We start from the raw sequence: 22,512 nt of genomic DNA, 5'->3' as shown, positions 1-22,512 counted from the left end.
TGTCTTTTTTGACGAAGGTGATGTGCATGCTTTTGCATGAGATTTTTGTAATTAACACATAAGTGATCATAACATTTGACAAGGTTGTCAGATCTTCAGTCTCTTGGTTGCGTTGGATAGGTCTTTTGATTGATTGATCTGGACAACGTTTTATGATAATATCTGGCCTATAAAAAGTGTATAAATAACACTTGAGTGCTAATAACTTTTGATACGATTATCACATCATATATGTATCCTTTAAGGTCAACATTTGAAAAAAAATAACAGAAGCTAGGCAAAATATTTCATCAATTTTTTTTTTCATAAAATTATTTTTATTTGGTCCTTTTCGGTGCTGGGACCTGGTTAGGACCGAGTCGGCTTTTGTAATTACATTTTACTTAAAGCTTAGAGTAATTACAGAGGATCTTGTGTGTAAATGTTCGTGGGAGGGGAGCCGATTACCCGCGGCCTACTCGGGGTTAGTAGGGAAGGGATTGATGTTAAAGACAAGGCGTGGGAAGGGAAGGGGGATTGTGTAGGGGTCTTGGTGGGCTCTGCTGGTCTTTGTTTTTGTCCTCAGCCGCAACTCGGTATCCAGCAAAAAATCAACTTTAAATTTATTAACTTTTTGTCCTTGATAAAATTGGTCCCAATTTTCCATAGCATATGTTCGGTAACTGGGCAGAGAACGTTATAGGTATTTTTCCAAAACATTGTTGATACGTCGTGGACTTGAGGATAACCTTTGAAACAATATCTGACTCGCTTTCCAAACGACGCGGACAAATTATGAATCGCATCATTTCAAAATAAACCACCACGTGTTGAAGGACGTCATCATCCCCAACCAGGTGGCACTGCATTTAACTTTCTGCCACGAGGATCTATTTCCAAATTACAGACGACATCATGAGCCATCACGGCAAAACATTTTCCAATTCCACCTTACCTGTGGGATTGTTTCTGATGTCATGACGGTAGTAATTTCCATGAGCTTTTGGCACAAACACCGCAGATATTTACGGGTTTTACGTCTGCAAAAAGTGTTCCTAAAATAACCATGCTCCAGTAGGTTGAGCTAAGATTAGCAGTTGTACTACCTTCACCTATATCTCGCAGCGCAGTAATAATTATAACTCTGGCATCACGTTGTCTGTTCCGTTTTAGAAGGAAGCACCAGGTTCATGAAGGTTCATCAGGATGACGTCGATTCCCGGCGTGGGGCCAGAAATAGCCCGGATCATCTGTTTTTGGAGCACGACGACGATGGCCTTATGACGAAAGAAGGATGCGTGCGCGACAATGATGGAACTTTGCGGTGTGTTTTTTCGTGTTTTCTCTGGGCAGGGGCACGTGACTGGAATTCGCAAGGATAACGGAGGATTCTGGCGCTGATGGCAGGATTATGATTATTGTCTTTTATGAGAGTGACGACTAGGTTAGAAAAAAGGTGCCTGACATATCTGATTGTTTGTTTGCGTCATGCAGATCAACTTTTGAGTGATTAAAATTAGAATTAATGCAACTGCATATTCCTCATTTTTATCACATATCCATATGTCGTGCTATCTTGTCACACGTCGCTTTTTGGCGTTTCGTGAACAACGTGTTTTAATGTTTGACCTTGATTAATCAAAAACAGGAGCACGCAGTGTAAACAATAACAAACACGTTTTGTTTGGTTGACCATTGTGTGCATTGTCCCGAAGTTTGGTTGAATTTGGTTGCCGGGCCTGCACGTGTGTCAAACGCGTTCTGACCTAATTCCAACCGTTTGTTCTTTCGATCTTTTATTCACTTTCATCATTTTGTTATACATTCTTGCTGAATTTTCAATCCAAATTCACCAGGAAAACGTCCCATTTTCATCAGTCTACTAACACAGGTGAGTTTATTTCGGGACCAACGACGCCGCTGACGTCCAGAACTGATTCCCCCAACGATCGACGGTGCCAAAAATTGAAACAGGTGATGAAGTCATCTAATGTAATTACCACATTTCCTCTGATCTTTCTGTGTGTGCCTGTTTGATGATGCAGCTCTCTCTCCCCGTGTCGTTGCGATCGCGTCACTTGCCAAATTTTCTACGTCAAATCAAGTCAAGCCAAAAGTCGGAGACTCGCAAAAGAGGTGTGTTTTTGTTTATGTTATGTGCCAAGCCGAGGAAATTTGCCAAAATTTGAAACGTGTGCTGGCCGAGCGCACGAGCTCCCGAATTAAAAGCAAAACTTTTGATTCATCGCCGTATTTTCACCGATTTGACGTTTGACGACGCGGCGTGATGATCTTGCTGACGGCGTGAAGCTGCACTGAAAGGTGTGCTCGTGTTAGTCATTTGGCGGAAATAAAACTTTGTATTAAAGTGACGATTGTCGCTACTGAGATATAGGTAATACAATTCATTCAATGTTCAATGTTCAATGTTCAATGTTCAATGTTCAATGTTCAATGTTCAATGTTCAATGTTCAATGTTCAATGTTCAATGTTCAATGTTCAATGTTCAATGTTCAATGATCAATGTTTTCTGTTTTTCTGTCTTTCTTCTTTATGTTTTTCTGTCTTTCTGTTTTTCTGTTTTTCTGTTTTTCTGTTTTTCTGTTTTTCTGTTTTTCTGTTTTTCTGTTTTTCTGTTTTTCTGTTTTTCTGTTTTTCTGTTTTTCTGTTTTCCTGTTTTTCTGTTTTTCTGTTTTTCTATTTTTCTGTTTTTCTGTTTTTCTGTTTTTCTGTTTTTCTGTATTTCTGTTTTTCTGTTTTTCTGTTTTTCTGTTTTTCTGTTTTTCTGTTTTTCTGTTTTTCTGTTTTTCTGTTTTTCTGTTTTTTCTGTTTTTCTGTTTTTCTGTTTTTCTATTTTTCTGTTTTTCTGTTTTTCTGTTTTTCTGTTTTTCTGTTTTTCTGTATTTCTGTTTTTCTGTTTTTCTGTTTTTCTGTTTTTCTGTATTTCTGTTTTTCTGTTTTTCTGTTTTTCTGTTTTTCTGTTTTTCTGTTTTTCTGTTTTTCTATTTTTCTGTTTTTCTGTTTTTCTGTTTTTCTGTTTTTCTGTTTTTCTGTATTTCTGTTTTTCTGTTTTTCTGTTTTTCTGTTTTTCTGTTTTTCTGTTTTTCTGTATATCTGTTTTTCTGTTTTTCTGTTTTTCTGTTTTTCTGTTTTTCTGTTTTTCTGTTTTTCTGTTTTTCTGTTTTTCTGTTTTTCTGTTTTTCTGTTTTTCTGTATTTCTGTTTTTCTGTTTTTCTGTTTTTCTGTTTTTCTGTTTTTCTGTTTTTCTGTTTTTCTGTTTTTCTGTTTTTCTGTTTTTCTGATTTTTTTGTTTTTCTGTTTTTCTGTTTTTTTTTTAACAGTCAAGACCCGAAGGAAAAAATTTCCCTGTACAACCCGAAGGCTGCAAATTGCGTTACAGTAATTTTTTGCAGGTTTGGGAAATATGCAAAATTACACCAAACTTCAATGTTTTATAGTGTTTTGTAATCGTCAGAATGTCTACTTTAAGTAAAAAATATGCAAATTAGTTGATCTTGGGGCGGGGCTCGGGGGGGAGGGGGTGAACGAAAAAATATTCGAGCAAAATGCGTTACAGTAAATTTGTAAAATTTATATCTCATGCAAAACTTGACCAAAACTCAAAGTTTTATAGTGTTTTGGAAAGGTCTTCATCTGAACTTTATGTTAAAAATATAAAAATACCATGGTTTCAATAAAGTTTTACTAAAAAAGTTTAGTAAACTTTTATTGTTCTACGTACTTACATCAGTAAGAGAATAAAAACCTGACTTTTCATCAGAAACATAATCATGCGACATATCTAACTTCCCAAAATTTTATGACTAGTCATTCTGAAACAAAATTGAACCGATTCAGCTGAACCGGTTCATCCAACCGGTTCAATAGTTGTACCGGTTGAACATTTCCGGCATAAAATGTATCATGCGACACATCTAACTCTTTCAAATTATCTGAATAGTCATTTTGAATCAAAATTGAACCGATTCAGCTTAACCGGTTCATCCAACCGGTTCAATAGTTGTACCGGTTAAACATTTCCGGCATAAAATGTATCATGCGACACATCTAACTCTTTCAAATTGCCTGAATAGTCATTCTGCAATAAAATTGAACCGATACAGCTGAACCGGTTCATCCAACCGGTTCAATAGTTGTACCGGTTAAACATTTCTGGCATAAAATGTATCATGCGACATATCTAACTCTTTCAAATTGCCTGAACAGTCATTCTGCAATAAAATTGAACCGATACAGCTGAACCGGTTCATCCAACCGGTTCAATAGTTGTACCGGTTAAACATTTCTGGCATAAAATGTATCATGCGACATATCTAACTCTTTCAAATTGCCTGAATAGTCGTTCTGCAATAAAATTGAACCGATACAGCTTAACCGGTTCATCCAACCGGTTCAATAGTTGTACCGGTTAAACATTTCTGGCATAAAATGTATCATGCGACATATCTAACTCTTTCAAATTGCCTGAATAGTCATTAAACAACAATATTGAATCGATTGTGCTGAACCGGTTCATCCAACTGGTTCAATAGTTGTAACGGTTGAGCGTTTCTAGCACAAAATTTATCATGCGACATATCTAACTCTTTCAAATTGCTTGAATAGTCATTCTGCAACATAATTGAACCGTTTCAGCTAAACTAGCTAAATTGTTGTAGAATAAACATATCCTTTTGCCTAAATAATGTTTTTCCAAGATTTATCCAATTTCTGTAAAATTTCTTGAAATCTCTCAGGCTGGTAAAACAAATATTTATGGGTTTTGTCTCCTTTCAAAGGGGGGGGGGGGAATTTAAAAGGTTAAAATTTGCCTATACCGTCCAGACTCGATTATCCGAAGGCCTCGGAAAAAAAATCACTTCGGATAATCGAATCTTCGGATAATTCAATCACGAAAAATATTTTTTTGTTTTCTTATGTTTGATGGTCGAGCTTAAACTTCATAAACAACTCATAAACTACTCTGAAATATTTTATAAATTTCAAATCCAAGATATATTGAAAATGCATTTTCTTATTTACAAGGCAATCAAATATTCAAATTTTTTTTGACGATTTTCTAAAAACCTTTGTATTCTTTTACTCGTAACTTTTCAACTATAAGACCAAAAAACTTTCTTCAGGTTGCATTTTATAGACATTGTTTTAAAGAATTTGAAGAAATTAAATAATTGAAATAATTTTAAGAATTTAAAGAATTTGAATAATTTACATTTTTTTTTAAAATAATGAATTGAGGGATTTAAATAATTGAAATAATTTAAAGAACTTATAGAACTTAATTTTTTTAAGAATTTAAAGAATTTAAGGAATTTAAAGAATTTTAAGAATTTAAAGAATTTAAAGAATTTAAAGAATTTAAAGAATTTAAAGAATTCAAAGAATTTAAAGAATTTAAAGAATTTAATTCCTTACTATCAATAATTAAGCTTGATATTTCTTCAAAGAAATAAAATATGACCCTACAACTTTGCATGCATGTTTGCGCCAGTACTGTACCGTGACCTCCAGGTTCGGGTTTGATCTGCGGTCACGCAAAATAACCTCCGTCTCGCCCTGGATCGCTCGCAGCCGGTGTGGCCAGCTGGTTGTCATGACCTGTCATCTATGTTTGAACTCCCATCGCTTGCCATTTCTCCCAACGATCGGTCGTGCCGGTTCGGCCAAGTCAACCTTCGTGGTCCAAAAGACTGTTTTTTTGCGTTGCTCCGTCCGAGAGAGAGCGATGCAGATATGGCAGGAGCAAAACTTGGCCCGCAGAAATGTGTACCAACATCTTGTCGACACTTCTTGGGCAGGAATGCCGTGAAGCGGGGACGCGGACCAAAGTCTGGGCCCGCGTGTGCTGGAACTATGTAATTATTTATAAATTTACCTGTCATTTCGATTTTTATTGAAATAAAAATATTGAAAGGCGAAAAAAAGTGCGCGCGCGCGCCTGCAGTCATAAATCTAAATGATTTATTAATCAATGATTAATTTATTGGAAAGCGAAGTGAGGTTTTCTCTCTTTTGGCTCTCGGTACACACGGCGGCGGTTGGCCAAGAAATTGCCATAACTGGCGGCTGCGGGTCGCAACCCGGTCGGAACCCGGGAGTCTGGATTTGCGCAATTTGTATGACACTGGGTGTTAATGGGGCTGTAATTGTGTGTGGCTGTGTTGCTCGTTAGTCAAACAGAAGGGAGCTCGTCGCGGAACACTGCCCGGTCGTCAAGGTCGTCCAAAGATAGCTTCTTTGCAAAGAAGAACGTTCGTTGGATATTCCGTAGGTTAAATGGACTGACTGTTGTTCAAAGGATGTTCTTTTACTGACATAGTCTAAGTTTATAGCACATGTTTAGTCTTAGTGAAAGTTGTTTAGGCCGTTGCAAACATTTTTCAGAGTTCATGTCAAAATACCAATGTACCGCACCGCAATTGCGCAAAAAAAACGTCAATGCTTAGAAATATTGGAAACCAATGATTAGAAAACAACTGGACTGGTGCATAATGCATTTTAAAACTCTCAAAGCGTCAAATTTCCCGGGAAACGGGAAATTTTCAATAGATTTCCCGGGAAATTTTGAAATTTAATGAAAATTATCCTGATTTGGTTTAGATGATTAATATTCTGTATCAAAATTGTATAGGACAGCAACTTTAATTGTGAAAATGAGTGCGAGGAATAACTAATGGCTTGAATGCTTGTAAAAAATAATACAACTTCAAAAAAATATTATTTTTTAAATTTTATAAGCTGTCTTTCAGATCGTGTAATAATTCATAACTGATTACATGCACTTTTTTTTTTGAAAGGTTATTTTCTTTTAATCAAAGTGTTTAAATAAATCCCTGTTTCACAACCTGTTTTAAATTTGTCTCTGTGACCAGTTAGAGAAAATATATAGCTGAAATAAAAAAAAATCATGCGGAAATTATGTTTTTATGCCCAGCTCAGCTTAAAAAAACTAAGAAATTTTTTAATTATGTTTGCATTCTTTGAACACCTTTCATATCATACGAACTAGAACTAGTTTTTTTGATTGATTTTTCAATGGTTTCATTAGTGGTATTGTTTTTTGTTTCATGGTTTTCTTAAATATATACAATTTAAAAAAGACATCGGTAAAAAGTGTAATCATATACATATACAGTAAAAAAAAAGGTAAAATTTCATCTATAAAGGAGTACGTCTTTTATGTCAGAAAAAAGCTTTAATTTTACCTCTAATAATGTGTAAATTTACATCTGGCAGACGCTAGGAAAAAATATCTGTAAACCCAAAAAAACATCAAACCGGCGATAGTTATATCTAGCTTACTAAGTCCGCGCCCCAACCCGCACGGCCATCTCGCCGCTGTGAAAACTGGACGATCAAGGCCAATGTAGCTCTATGTGTTCCGTACATTGTATATGTACCCTATATGCAGTAAATACAGTATACAATGTACGGAACACATAGAGCTAAATTGGCTTTGATCGTCCAGTTTTTACAGCGGCGAGATGGCCGTGCGGGTTGGGGCGCGGACTTAGTAAGCTAGATATAACTATCGCCGGTTTGATATTTTTTTGGGATTACAGATATTTTTTCCTAGCGTCTGCCAGATGTAAATTTACACATTATTAGAGGTAAAATTAAAGCTTTTTTCTGACATAAAAGATGTACTCCTTTTTAGATGAAATTTTACCATGATTTTTTTTACTGTGTAGCACAAACAGTTGTTTTAAATAATTTGATAAATTATCATATTTACACAACCAGGATTCCATTTTTTCATACTTAACCCTCATATGCCCTTGGTAGATCCAGTGCTCCATATTTTTTATACTTCAAACTGTAATGTGTCAAATACTATTAAACAAATTGAACTAGTTCTGTACAACCTTTTTTGAAATATTTAATGACACTAATTTAATTTTCATCTAATTTGGTCTTGGTAAACAAGACTTTTTTGTGTGAAATTTCCCGAGGAATCGAATGAAAACATTTTCAGACATAGGTTCTTTGTTCCAGACACCGTCAAAATAGTATTTCAGGTTTTCATATGACTTATTCAAAACTCGGCTATGTTTAAAAATTTTCAATGTCCAAATTATTTTTCTTTAAAATTCCTACAAATCACCAGAGTTGAAATCGGTTGAAATGGCGTTAAGCTATGTTTTTTTTTTTTTTAAGGAGGTGTTTTTTTTTTGCGAAAATTGACAAAAATTGATATTTTTGGACCACCTGTTGGTGTAGGTCACCGTAACAGCCAAATGAACTTATCTGGTCTAACTATTTTGGACAACTAATTATTTTGACCAACTATATTCCAGACCAAATTTCCGCCCGATGCGAGCTCTTACATGTACAGTACAGCTGTACATTTTAAAGATGTGTTGTTAGGGGACATACAATGAAAAAAAAAAATCTTAAAATTCCAAGGTAAAGAAAGATGAATGAAAATCTTAAAAACCGACATTTTTTTTTTATTCACGTTAAACCAAATTTGCAATCAAAAAGTGCTGTTGTATTTTTGTTATTTTCAAATTGACGATTTTCAAATTATAACCATTTCTAGATAACTTTTTCGAAAAAAGTCACAGTTTTTAAAATTTTAAAAACAATGCTTATATTTGGCCAACATTTGATATAAAAATTCAAAATTTGTTTGAAAAGCTGAAAAAAATCTCAACACTTTGTTTTTTTTTTAACTTTGTTGATACGGCCAATGTTGGCTTTAATAGTAGTTTATGCAACAAGTTTCAAAAATAGGATTTTTTCACCACGAGTCGTTCATTACGAAGACCCATTGAGTGAAATTTTAAGTCAAATTTTCATTTATTTTGTCAATAAATCGTTTAAATCAAAAAAAAAAATTGAAAAGTGCTACTTTTCGAACCAAGTGCTGAAAAGTTCAACTTTTCAGCACCCATTTCAGTGCTGAAAAGTAGAACTTTTCAGCATTTATTTTGAAAAGTGTTGCAATTCGATTCTTTCATTTTTGGTACATAAAAGAAGGCTATTTCGTCGTTCAAGAATGACAGGAAAAGTAAGTATTTTCACGACGGAATTTCAAAAAATGTCAATGTTGAGCAATTCCAGCCCAAAACAGGATTTTTTTAGGTACTTTTTTCTCGACCCTCTCCGATTTCAATGAAACTTTGTAGACATGTTATCCTAGGCATGTATAAGCCATTTTTGTGTATTTGAGAAGGTCGTACGTGTTTTCAATATTTTTATATATCGTAATTTAAATATTGCTGTATCTCGAAGCCGTTGCATCGTATCAAAAAGTGGTCAAAGACAAACTTGTAGGAAATTTGACGGGCTTTCCGAAAAAAATACACTGAAAGAAAAAAACACTTCACTTTTATGAGATTTTTAGATTTTTAAGTTTAAAAGTTAAATTTGAAGGTGAGCCCACCATTTTTTTTCGCTCAAAATTTTTGTGAAAGTAGCCTAAGATGTTACAAAAATACTCACGAAAAATGCAGGATGGAGCAACTGATCTAAAAAAATACAAAAATCATTTACTGAAACTGTTTTTTTGAAAAAAGCTCTAAACGTCAAAATTTTCAAAAGCCGAATACGGGAATCGATTCTCCAGGCAATCTATATATATAAAAAATTTCGACTGTTTTGTTCGAACGCGAATCAATTCAACACGGAACGTCGGATCGAGGTGCTCTTTGTTGCGTTGGGTTCGTATACGCCCAAGGAAGGTTCTTACGCTAACTAATTGACACTTTGGCCACTCTGGAACCGATTCCGGAGCATCGGCAAATCGTATGGAAAAAGTTACGTTAAATGATATTTTGATCACAGGAGGCTGAATAAGCAAAAAAGTTAAAAACGTCAACAAACGAAAAAAAGGCAGAACGAAGTTTGTCGGGTAAGGCTTGTTTTACATAAAAGTCTCCATATTGACCATTGTCTTAAATCCAATCCTTGTGAAGTTACAGCGGTTTAAAAAAAAAATGTTGAAAAAATAGGTTTTTTGATGGTTTTTGGCAGCTTCTATGTGACGGACTTGATTTTTCACTCTCGAAAATATTTTTACCAAAAAGCTCGTCCAATTTCCCATAAGTTTGTCTTTGACCACATTTCAATTGGATGTATGGGCTTACAGATATAAGCTAATTACATTGCTCATAACTGAAAACAGAATATTTTTTCAGTGTAGTTAAGTAACCTGGATAATAAATTAGCTTATATCTGTAAGCCCATACATCCAATTGAAATGTGGTCAAAGACAAACTTATGGGAATTGGACGAGCTTTTCGGTAAAAATATTTTCGAAACTGAAAAATCAAGTCCGTCATATAGAAATTGCCAAAAACCATCAAAAAAACAATTTTTTCAACATTTTTATTTTTAAAACCGCTGTAACTTCACAAGGATTGGACTAAGAACAATGGTCAATATGGAGACTTTTATGTAAAATTGTCTGGAGAATCGATTCCCGTATTCGGTTTTTGAAAATTTTGACGTTTAGAGCACTTTTCAAAAAAACAGTTTCAGTAAATCATTTTTGTACTTTTTTAGGTCAGTTGCTCCATCTTGCATTTTTCGTGAGTCTTTTTGTAACATCTTAGGCTACATTCACAAAAATTTTGAGAGAGAAAAAATTGTGGGCTCACCTTCAAATTTAACTTTTAAACTTAAAAATCAAAAAATCTCATAAAAGTGAAGTGTTTTTTTCTTCAGTGTATTTTTTTCGGAAAGCCCATCAAATTTCCTACAAGTTTGTCTTTGACCACTTTTTGATACGATGCAACGGCTTCGAGATACAGCAATATTTAAATTACGAAATACAAAAATATTGAAAACACGTACGACGTTCTCAAATGTCATTATCGAGTGTTACTGGCTCCATATAAACAAAAATGGCTTGTATATGCCTAGGATAACATGTCTACAATGTTTCATTGAAACGGAGAGGGTCGGGTACAACCGATTCCCTACTTGACATGGAATTGCTCTGTTATAAAGTTTATGAAGTCAGATATTTGTGCAAAAACACTTTATAAACGACAAATATCATTTTAAACCCCAATTTCCAGATACCCTTCTGCCACGTGATAACTGATTGACATGTGGCGTCCTCTGATCGAGGTATTGTGCTTTGATTTTTTCCTATACATTTTGCTGGAACTCTGGGAATTTCGGTGACGCCGGATTTAATCTACTTCTAGGCAATACCAGAGGTCTCAAATCATCTTGCTTCCTTCAGAGAAATTGTTCCCCAGACCATCTTCTTGGACCCCATGGTATGCCAAAATCGTCATTTATTGACGGCTGACTTGCACAGGGCAATCTACCTAAATGCTCAAGTTTTACGAGTTAATGCCCTTCTAAACATGTTCTTGCTCAAGGCAAGCCAGTTTTCAACCAAATGGGCTGAAATTTTGGCTGAAGGCCCCATTTTGAGAACTCTTTCGGACAATCTCATATAATTTTTGATTTTAGCATTTTTAATTTTTTTGACCCGGGCTAATGCATAGAAAAAAAAGAGTTTCCAAACTAGCCTTCTTTTTTATTACCGATCTCGGAAACTTATGTCCAATTGTCAACGATAAATAAATGCAAATGAAAAGTTGTAGGGAAAATAGTGTATGAAACTTGATCTAAAATGCTTCCTTGAGGCAGGTAGCTGATCAGATTTGCCGTTATGATAATGCTACGCAATTGATATTTTCCGGAATAAATTGAAATATTTAAGTTGCATGAAAAAGCTTCACAATGATAGATTTTGAAAATAAAGCCAGATGCAATTTTTCCAAAGAAGATTACTTAAATTCTAGTTTGCTGTTTTTTTTTATTTGATTTGACAAGCAAGTCCTTTTTATTGTACTGACCTTTAACAAAGCATCTCTAAGCATATTCATTTGCCATCGATAACGATGCTCAGCTAACCAGCTCCAACTCTCCGGAACATCCATGCGGTGATAACAGTTCGGGCACTCCCGCGCACACACATCGTCTCAACATCATCATCATCGATTTGCGCGGGAAGAACCGCCATCGTTAACACCTACCCTGCCATCCGATCGGGGATCGACCTGTTGAGCCGTTCAAAGCGGGGCTGACGCCGGTCGTCGGTCGTTCCGCCAACGTGGTCTTCACCGGTCGTGTCGGTTCTGTTGTGGGTGTCCGTCGGAAGCCCCCGCACGCGCGCCCCGTTCCAACTCACGAACAAACGCACACTCTGCGATACCGGAGCAAGAGTGAGAGTTTCTTTTCATTTGGGACCAAAGACCGAATTCAGTTCCCCGGCGTGTCTGGCGGTGCAAGTGTTCTTCGTCACATTTCTAGGCCCCCGGAATCGGGTTTTTTTTTCTCTCGAATGTTGTCGTCTGCCGTCGGGAACGGACGATTAGAGGCGCAAAAAACCTAACCTCAAACTTGAGGCGGGCTGTTTATCGCAATTGTACGCGCGATACTTGCTTTCATTAGATGAGTGAGTGAGTACGAGGGAGTTGTATTGGTGAGAGTGAGTAGTCCGGCAGTCTGTGTTCAACGTGCAACCTCGTAGTCGTGGTCATCGTTAAGGAGTTCGAGTCCGGTGTCCAAACTACGGGGTACTTCCGGAAGTTGGGTAACAAAAAAGTTCAGATTCTCGTGCATTCTTGTCTTTCTGAGTGATGGAAGAAAAAATCCAGTGAATCTCTAGTGAAAAGTCGCCAAAATCTACAACCTACTATTGCAAGTGTGAAAAGAAGCTCAACAGTTCTAATCAGCATACGAAGCGTAACAGTGCACAGCATGATACTTCCGGCCGACGATACTTCAGCAAAGCGCTCTCTGCATTGATAAGTTCGAGATGATTGGAAGAGCTGAAGTCGTGTGTAAAAGTTTATGAAAGTTTGTGTTATTTAAAAAAATATTTACAGTGCATCGGAAATGATCCGGTATTTATAGTGATTGAAGAGATAAATTAATGTTGGTTAATTGTGCAAAACGGAAAAATTGGAATTCAAGAAAATACTCACCTTGACATTTAACATTTGTTGGAGATCAGAAGGTAATGTTTTGTTTAATTACTTAATGTGTTTGATTGTAACGTAAACCCATGTTATAAAACGGTGTTATTATCGTGATGAATAACAACTTGAACATTATGAAGAAAACAATGCTCAACGGTTTACATCAATCAGTGTTTGGTGGTACGAGTTACACACATTTTAAATCTACCATTACTGTCAATATAGTTTTTGATTCATTTTAAACTAAAAAATGGACTGTGTCTTCAACCTAGTTGTTTCTATGTTTTTTTTCGGAAAATGCAACCATTTTAATTAGCTTAATCAAACAGTCTTACCTTAAATTCTAATATAACCTTTAGGGTGGTCGAATCGCTTCGCATTCTCTGGTCAAAATTGTTCCATGTCGAAAAACTAATCCCTTGACGGCGTCATCTATTAATTAGGGGGAGAGGGGGTAATATGCACCCCCGGGGCAAAATGCACCACCAACTTTTCTCGTTATTAGGAAGAATTTTCCAAGGAAAAAATCATGGGAATTGGAAGCTTAACATTGCAAAAGAATACTTGCAAAATTTTAGCTTCGTAGCATGAAAAAAGATTAAGATTTGCAAATTAAAAATGTTGTGTTTTCATCTAATTTTCATTGAACTTTCGATTTATTTTTTGGACAATATAAAAAGCATTTATTGATATTGTAAATGTTGATTTATATAGTTTTTGCCGTAATCTTCATTATTCGATAGATAAATGAGTTCAAAAATATCAAAAAATGTATTTTCCATCCAATTTTCTACAAAAAGCGTGGTCGGGGCAATATGCACCGCTGTGATGGTCCTTTGTACAAACATCAGTGTCATCTAGTGGTGACAAGTGAAAACTGCTTTAACCCGGTGCATTTTGCCCCGTTGTTGTGGTGCATTTTGCCCCGTTGTTGTAGTGCATTTTGCCCCAATTTTGTGGTGCGTATTGCCCCGCAAGGTTGTTTTAAATGAATCAAAAATGTTTTCAGAAATATGTTATTTTTAAACAAATTTGAGATTTTTAATGACTCTTTTCACTTGGATGACGTAGAATAATAGTTGTTTAAGAACATCTAGCGAAATTCTTTCACAGAAATGCTGCTATGGTTGAGAAATTAAAGTTTTCCCTTAGGGGGTGCATATTACCCCCTGTCCCCCTACTTACGATCATAGAGGGAAGGAGATGGAGTTTTCACAGGTTTGTTTGATTGTGACGTCACGCTAGGAGCTTATGAATGCAATTTTTTTATTTGAATTATTCACAGTTAAATCAAACCGTAACTTTTTTTTCGTAAAACCGCAATGACTCGTGATAGGATTTGGACTACCATTTGGTAACCTTTCAAAAAATATCCAAAAATAAAGTTTTTTGTTGATAAATTACCATTACTAGACTGTCCCAACCCCAAAAGTCAATCTTGGCAAGTAAAAAAAAAAAGCAAAGCAATCCACTTTAACGACCCCCGGGTCTTTTGTGGGCTCTGTTGCAAGTTTCTACTCATTTCTAGGCGTCCGAAGGTTATGTGTGGTGAGTCACCCATAGCCTCTTTATACGCAAATGGACCGACGTTTTACTTCCCCATCCGATAGAAGGCGTGGTCAGGCAAATCTCGTCACGAAAAATGCCACCGGGTCCGTCTGGGATTGAACCCAGGCCATACTTGGGTTTGGAGGCTACCACGCTAACCACTAAACCACCAGACCCGGCAAGTTATGAAAAGAATTAAGATTGAATTTTTAATTTTACTAATTGATTAATAAGTTTATATTATTCCATCTAAACTTATCCAAACTCAATTTTGCAAACATTTAATTCAACTGAATGTAAATAAACATTTTAGATTGGATATAACACCGTTTAAGAGGCAGTTTTTGTAAATATTGGTCGGTTTGTTCTAGAGGTCGTATCGAGGTGCTCCTATTTGGATAAAACTTTCAGCGTTTGTTTGTCTAAACATGAGATGAACTCATGCCAAATATGAGCCCTCTACGACAAAGGGAAGTGGGGTAAAACGGGCTTTGAAGTTTTAGGTCCAAAACCCGATTTAATCCCACCTGGGGTGAGATAGAGCCTTTCTTACTAAAGAATATAACAATGTTAGAACTTCTTTCAATTAATAACATCGATTTTTTTTATTTATAACGTCAGCACAAAAGAAAGTCTTATGATGAAAGCAAAGTACATATAATAAATGATATGTTTTCCAAAAGAAATAAAAAACGCAATTTTCACCAAAAGAATATTTTTAATCGTACATATTCTTAATCAAACAAGCGTGTATGACAAACGCGAGCATAGCAAGCTTCCCATGCGCCAGTGACAACGCACACCGCGGTTTTGGTTTTCTAGCTTCGGTACGAGCCCTTTTGTGTGTTGGTATTTTGGTTCATCGTACCAGCGCACCAAGCCAAGCAAAACCGAGGTACAAGTGAACCGCGTGTGCCGCACGGTGCAGGGAAGCTAGCCATTCAGCTTCTACGAAAGTGACAGAGTCAGAGATAGCTATTTTTACAACCGCACCACTACACACTCAATCGCGATTACCTTAGGTAGAAAGCCATTGGCGTCGCCAGCATTGAAAACTTTGAAAACGATATAAACGATGAAAAGCTTAGAAAGCTCCTATTGGAATCCAATGAACCCTGTTAAATAAACTTACGACATCACGAAAAAATGAAGTCTACATTTAGGCGATTTTAGGAGCACACGGAAAACAAATTGATTGTAGCCGGATGAATGTCCTATGTCACAAAAGTTTTTGCATAAACATTGGACAGTTATGCAAAAACGGACAGGGCAAAAGAAATCGAAAAGCTACGATATCTTACATGTTGTAGGAAACATCGGTAGACAAGCTACTACAAAACGAGTATAAGTCGAGCCACAAAATATATGCGCCAGCATTCTCGCGCCAGTATTCGAAGCTCAACTTGGCAACTTGTCGACTTGGCGACAAAGCGTCAAAAATCGATGCAGTGTGATTTTTTGGCGATTTTTCCGATTAAAATTCATGCTGAATCGTCTTATCTACGAAGATGGAAATGACGTCCAGCCATAAAGTAAAACCTATACCTTTCTTTAGTAAGAAAGGCAAAAACATGAAAAATCTTAAAATTGCTTGCGTTTGCTTAAAAATTCATCAATTCCAACTCTCTTAGATGCATTCGAAAGGTCTTTTGAAGCACTTCAAAATGGGCCATAGACATCCAGGATTGGTTTGACTTTTTCTCATAGCTTTTGCAAATTACTGTTAAAAATTGATTTTTTTAAAACCTTAATATCTTTTTGCAACAGCCTCCAACACCCATACTCCTAGAGGTCAAAAGTTAGGGAATTTCATGGACTATAAGCCTACGGTATTAAATTTTTGGCCAATCGCAATTTTTCTCATAGTTTTTCGATTTTTCTGTATCAAACATTTTACAACGTTAGTTTTTGCCCTGTAGGCTTCCATAGCGGCACTTTTTGGTGTAAATTTTGTCATGTTCGGAATCCTCGGAAAATTTTACGTTAATTAGAAGTATTGGAGTTATAAATTTGATTGAAGCATAACAGAAAACATTTTAACTTTATTAGTCGAATATTATAAGAGCAGTTCAGTAAATGAGAATACGCGTGTCCTACATTTTGTTTCAAAATTTATATAGAGCCCATCCATAAACCAAGAGGATTTTTTTTTGTGTCGCATTCAAATTTAGTGAAGATTTTTTTTAAGTTTATTGAAGAATAAAATAAAATGAAGTATAAAAAGTAGTTTTTGTGATTTAAACATAAGATCTTCAGAGTTATTTGAAAATTTTATACGTTCCGCGAAATTTGCGTGAAATTTGGTGTTTTGAAATAGAGGTCCCCGTGAAATTTGCAATTTTTGAGCGTGGAATATCACTAAGCCTACTTATAACCATCACGAGTTATCGTGATTTTACGAAAAATAAGTTTTGAAAAAGTTGGCCGCCGTTAATCATGGCCGTTCGTGGTCACCCGCGACAGACGCAAACGACAAAACAAAGAAAAACCCAAATATCAAATATTTCAAAAAAAAAAATTCGTGAAATTGCGATAACTCGTGATGGTTACAAGCAAACCCCTTATGTTTCTATATCAATTTTATTGTAATTGTCTGCTCTACAACTTTGTTGAACATTGTTACACTCTAAAAAATAACCCTGCAAAGTTAGAAAAAACACAAAATTTTAAAATGAAAAGATTTGTTTTAAATAAAACAATAACCCTTCTGGGTATTTCCCAGACACCCTTAAAATTACATTTTACAATTTTTTTTTAACATTTGAGTAACGGAAAATGGCAGAGTTCTTAAAACTTTTCTAGTGTTTTTTTTTTCGATTAAAAATAGGTTTTTTTTTGAGTTTTGAGCACTCCATCAAATCGGGTGTCCAATTTTACATAAAAGTCCCTTTGAAACCAAATCTCCATCTCATCACCGTTTCAGGCTGGAAATTATTGAAAAACACCTTTTTTTCGCATGTTCAAAAATTGAAGGGGTCGTACCACCTCGTACGGACCTCGGATTCGTGATCAGGGATAAAAGTTACCCCTTAGGACAAAGTTTCACGCAAATCGAAGAGGGGTCGGGGCAACTGCTGTGTGAGTTGGCGGAGAATTACCCATTTATGATGTGTGACACGTTCTATTGCTATTTTGTAATTTTCTTATGAGAATGATAGTATGCGTCATTTTTGAAAATCATTTAGATTATTTTTTACTTAAATATGAAATATAAAAGTGTTTCCTTAAATAGGCTTTTTTGACCGCAATTGCGACACAAAAGATTTTTGTTCCGTTCTAGCAGAAACTCTTTGCGATGATGAAATTGGCTTGCAACGCTCGCTTTCTACGTTCGGATTAGCCACCCACGCACAATTATGGCGTACGATATTGATAGCGTATCAATATCGGGCCAATTCAATGAACAACAACCAAAGGCAGGCAGTTGTACAACAAGCGCACTCCCCCGCACTAGTACTACACCGCGGTGCAACACGTACTATACTACTCGTTCGCCCACCCCCAACTGATCATTTTCCGAACGAGATATTTTCCACCCACCCACACATCCTCACAATCTTTCTCTCTCCCCTTTATTGTCAATTCTATTTCGCATCTGTCCTGATAACAGCCAATTATTCATTCATAAATGTGGTGAAAATAGCACGCGCTGGTGAAAAATATCCATGGCACAAAAAGAAAGAATCCAACAATCCAAGCTCGTTAATTTTCCCTTTTTCTTGGGAAAAGGACTTGAAAACCCTTTTTAGCAAAGGTTGTTTTGAGGTGTTTCATGTGATTTTTATGTTGACTCACACGTGGGCATATCGGCAACCACCACCACCAGCACCGATGGCCAGGTGAGTTGACTTCAGCAGCACCCAACCCCGTGTGTTTGTGCGTGGTCAGAGCGACTGCCCACCTTTTTCAAGAGGTGGCTTTCATTCATTCAGCCAGTCAGGGTAAAGAAGGGAGCACGCGGCCTGTTGGCTGTGCATCCCACTTGTTTCCGCCTACTCCCGAACATTCATCTCGTTTCGAGGCCCAGAAATCTTACTGCCATTTTCGGCGCTTTTTTACTGACTCGTTCTTTTAGCTTGTTTTTGCTTGGTCAAGTTTTTTAACTTCTTAAGAAAATGTCAAAGTTGGAAAAGGGTAAAAGTCGGTGCTGCTTTGGACGCTTTGGACAAATTCGAAAAGTAAGATAAAAAACTAAAGTTGTTTGAGGGCGTGTTATCAAGCTGAATTTGAAGCATCCCATGCCACTGGAAAACATTACTTGGAATCAACGTTAACACTTTATAATGTGTTTCGTCAACCGATCCACAGACGGGTCTCCTAAGTGTGAAGGTATGGCACGGGGAGCAGGCACCGAATACCTTTATTTACACTTAGATTTTTTGCGTCCGCCTCGGGATTCGATCCGGCGACCTCTGGATTGTGAGTCCAGTGCGCGGTCCGATTGATCATAGAATTAATACCCAAATTTACAATCTTACTATTTTTTTTTTTTTTTCCTCCGGGCGCGACAGTGGTGGAATCTCAGTTGGGTGCAACTTCAGCATACATAGAGTTATCCTTTTTCCCACAGATTTCACAAATGTTGTCCGCAACTCGTCCTATCTTGTACTCGTACAGTTTGTCCTTGTTCAACAGCAGATCGTTGTACAACAGGAACAAAGTGCTTCGGCTATCACTTGTGAGAAAATTGTGGCTCAGATTGTTCCACAGATTCTCCCAGTCCAGGTCGGTCAGCTTTTCTTCGATCTTAGGCACAGTTCTTCGTTGATCCACATGATAGCAATAGAGTAGTCGCACCGTGTTTAAGGTGTAGCTACTCCCCAGCTCTTCAGCTTCCACCAGCCAGTCCTTGGTGTTTCGTCCCAACACGTCCTTCTTGCCAAACTTCAGCAGTGAAAGATCCTTTTTCTCCTCGCCATCTTTTCCATACAGCACGTTTTTCTGAAACAGTGCCTTCGCTTTGGCTTCATGGTCTACTAAACACACGCCTCCTTTTCCTAGGTCCAGGTACAACTGATTCCTCTCGCACTTGAACACCTGACTCTGCCATACAGCAATTCCCCACGAAAACAGCATGGAAAAAAACCAAAGTCCTCGGATCGGGCTCAAAAATTTTCTGGGGGTTCCCTGGCCGAAATAATTAGACCCGTATTTTTTTGTTTGGCCATTAGGGTGACCTACGCCGTGTTAGGGTGGTCTGAAAAATGGCCATTTTCGTCGATTTTCGCAAAAACCACTTTTTTCGAAAAATCATAACTCCTCGCCATTTTAACCGATTTCAATTGTCTTATACGCAAATGAAAGGCAATAAGTCGGCCATTCAAAGAAAAATAGTAAGAAGTTTCAAAAATCTAGCCTAACTTATGAAAAGGGCGTATGAAACCTTAAAATGCCGTTTTGACGGTGTCTGGACCAAAGAGCCTATGTCTGGAAATATTTTTATCAGATTCCCCGGACATTTTTACATAACATACTAAAAAATGGGAGGAGTTCATTAGCAGGATTCCGAGATATGATTTTTTGAAAATAAAATCCGTGTTTTTTGACGCGCCGCGCGCAAAAACCGGAAAATGACGAAATTGGCAAAAAATCAACATTTTTCACTAAAACTGCGATAACTTCAAAATTTCAGCGATGACCTATACATGTCTGGGTACCAAAAGTTGCGTCTCTTAATTACGAAAATTTTGGTACCCAAACATCTATAGGTCATCGCTGAAATTTTAAAGTTATCGCAGTTTTAGTGAAAAAAGTTGATTTTTTGCCAATTTCGTCATTCTCCGGTTTTTGCGCGCGGCGCTTCAAAAAACACGGATTTTATTTTCAAAAAATCATATCTCGGAATCCTGTTAATGAACTCCTCCCATTTTTTAGTATGTTATGTAAAAATGTCCGGGGAATCCGATAAAAATATTTCCAGACATAGGCTCTTTGGTCCAGACACCGTCAAAACGGCATTTTAAAGTTTCATACGCCCTTTTCATATGTTAGGCTAGATTTTTGAAACTTCTTACTATTTTTCTTTGAAAGGTCAACTTATCACCTTTCATTTGCGTATAAGACAATTGAAATCGGTTAAAATGGCGAGGAGTTATGATTTTTCGAAAAATGTGTTTTTTGCGAAAATCGACGAAAATGGCCATTTTTCAGACCACCCTAACACGGCGTAGGTCACCCTAATGGCCAAACAAAAAAATACGGGTCTAATTATTTCGGCCAGGGAACCCCCAGAAAATTTTTGAGACCGATCCGAGGACTTTGGTTTTTTTCCATGCTGTTTTCGTGGGGAATTGCTGCATAGAAAGGCGCCAACAGCTTTTCGAATCTCAGCAAGATGCTTGTTGTTCGGGGGGAACACCTGACACACGTACCTCAACTTGGATAGAATAAACACGTTCAGCAGCCATGTCCTTTCCAACAAATTCAACTGTCGAACCCTATGTAGACTGATTCGAAACTTAATATCCCTTACAAGCTTGGCATAGTTGATATTGACGATGTCTTTCCAGCGCTCTGTAAACATCACTCCAAGGATTTTCAACTGTGTAACTTCTCGAAACTGCTGAGGTCCACATTTTGCTCCATTCAACCGAAGGAAGCAAGATTTCTGTTTGTTCAGCTTAACACAGGAAGATAGAGCGTAGGAATTGACAATTTGGAGGACCAAATCAAATTCAGCGTCATTCCTGACTAGGATCGCCAAATCGGCTGCGTACGCGATAACTCTAATGAACTGGTTGTCCATTAGAACGCCCTGGACGTTTTCAGCGATTCGCCGGATCAGGGGCTCAATGTATAGTACAAAAAGTGCCATACTGAGCGGGCAACCCTGACGGACAGAGCTGCCAATAACGATTTCCTTTGTCATAAACCCGTTGAATATTACTCTGGATGTAGCCAGTTCATACAAATTCTTGATGCAGTCAATGAAAGCCTGCGGGATTCCAAACTTGTCCATAATTCGCCATAGAAACTTGTGGTTCACCTTATCGAACGCCTTTTCCAAATCTGTACTCAGGAGAAATGCTTTAAACCGTTTGGACTCAGCTGTCCTAAGCATAACTTTCCGCAGCTTTTTCAAGTTTTCTGCACAAGATCCGCTTTGCAGACATGCAGATTGTCCCTCTCCCAACAAATCACCAAGTACTGCATGCAACCTGTTGGCCAATATTTTGGTAAACAACTTGTAGTCTGTGTTCAGCATTGAGATAGGGCGATACTTATCCAGTGATGCCGCATCCGCTTCTTTTGGAATCAATGTTATAATTCCAGCCGAGAACTCTTTTGGAGGCTTCAAAGATCCATCCAAATACCCGTTGAAAAGCTTCAGCAGGTCCTCCTTAACAATATCGAAATGAGTCAGATAAAACTCATACGAAAGTCCATCCGGCCCCGGAGACTTTTTCTTTGCTGCAGCCAGCGAAGTTGATTTCAACTCATCTTCGCTGATCGGTCGCAGCATCTGGTTGGCTTGTTCTACGGACAGAGTCTTGCTCACACTTCCTAAAGCCTCAGCAACAACACCTTCATCCGCCTGCAATGGATCGTTCATGAAACAGTTCGATTAAAATCCTTGAATGATGGCCTTCAATCGATCCTGGTCATCGGTTAGAGCTCCGTTATCCAGCAATTTGAAAGACGAAGACGCGCTGAACCGGTGGACCTGGTTGGAGACGTGGAAGATGTTCATCTTCTCATTCTCGATCAGCGACGTCCCAGAAAGTTTGTTCCCGAGGTACTGCAAACGTTGACACTCCATTTCCATGAGCCGTGATTTCACGATGGCGATTTCTGCCCGAACATCCAAACCATTACCTAGATCGACTGCCAATTCATTCAACTTCTGGTACTGAGTACTTTTAGCTGAGCTGATACGGCGGTTAAACAAACGACCTTGTTCTTGATAAAACCAAGTGATCTTCTTCTTCACAACGTGATTCCACCAAATACTCCTATTCATCAAATGCACTGGTCTAGCTCTAAGCCCTTCGTACTCCACCAAAAATCGGTTGC

The sequence above is a fragment of the Culex pipiens genome, chromosome 3, assembly GCF_016801865.2.
Source record: "Culex pipiens pallens isolate TS chromosome 3, TS_CPP_V2, whole genome shotgun sequence".
Taxonomy (NCBI): domain Eukaryota; kingdom Metazoa; phylum Arthropoda; class Insecta; order Diptera; family Culicidae; genus Culex; species Culex pipiens.
This window is presented reverse-complemented; position numbering follows the sequence as displayed.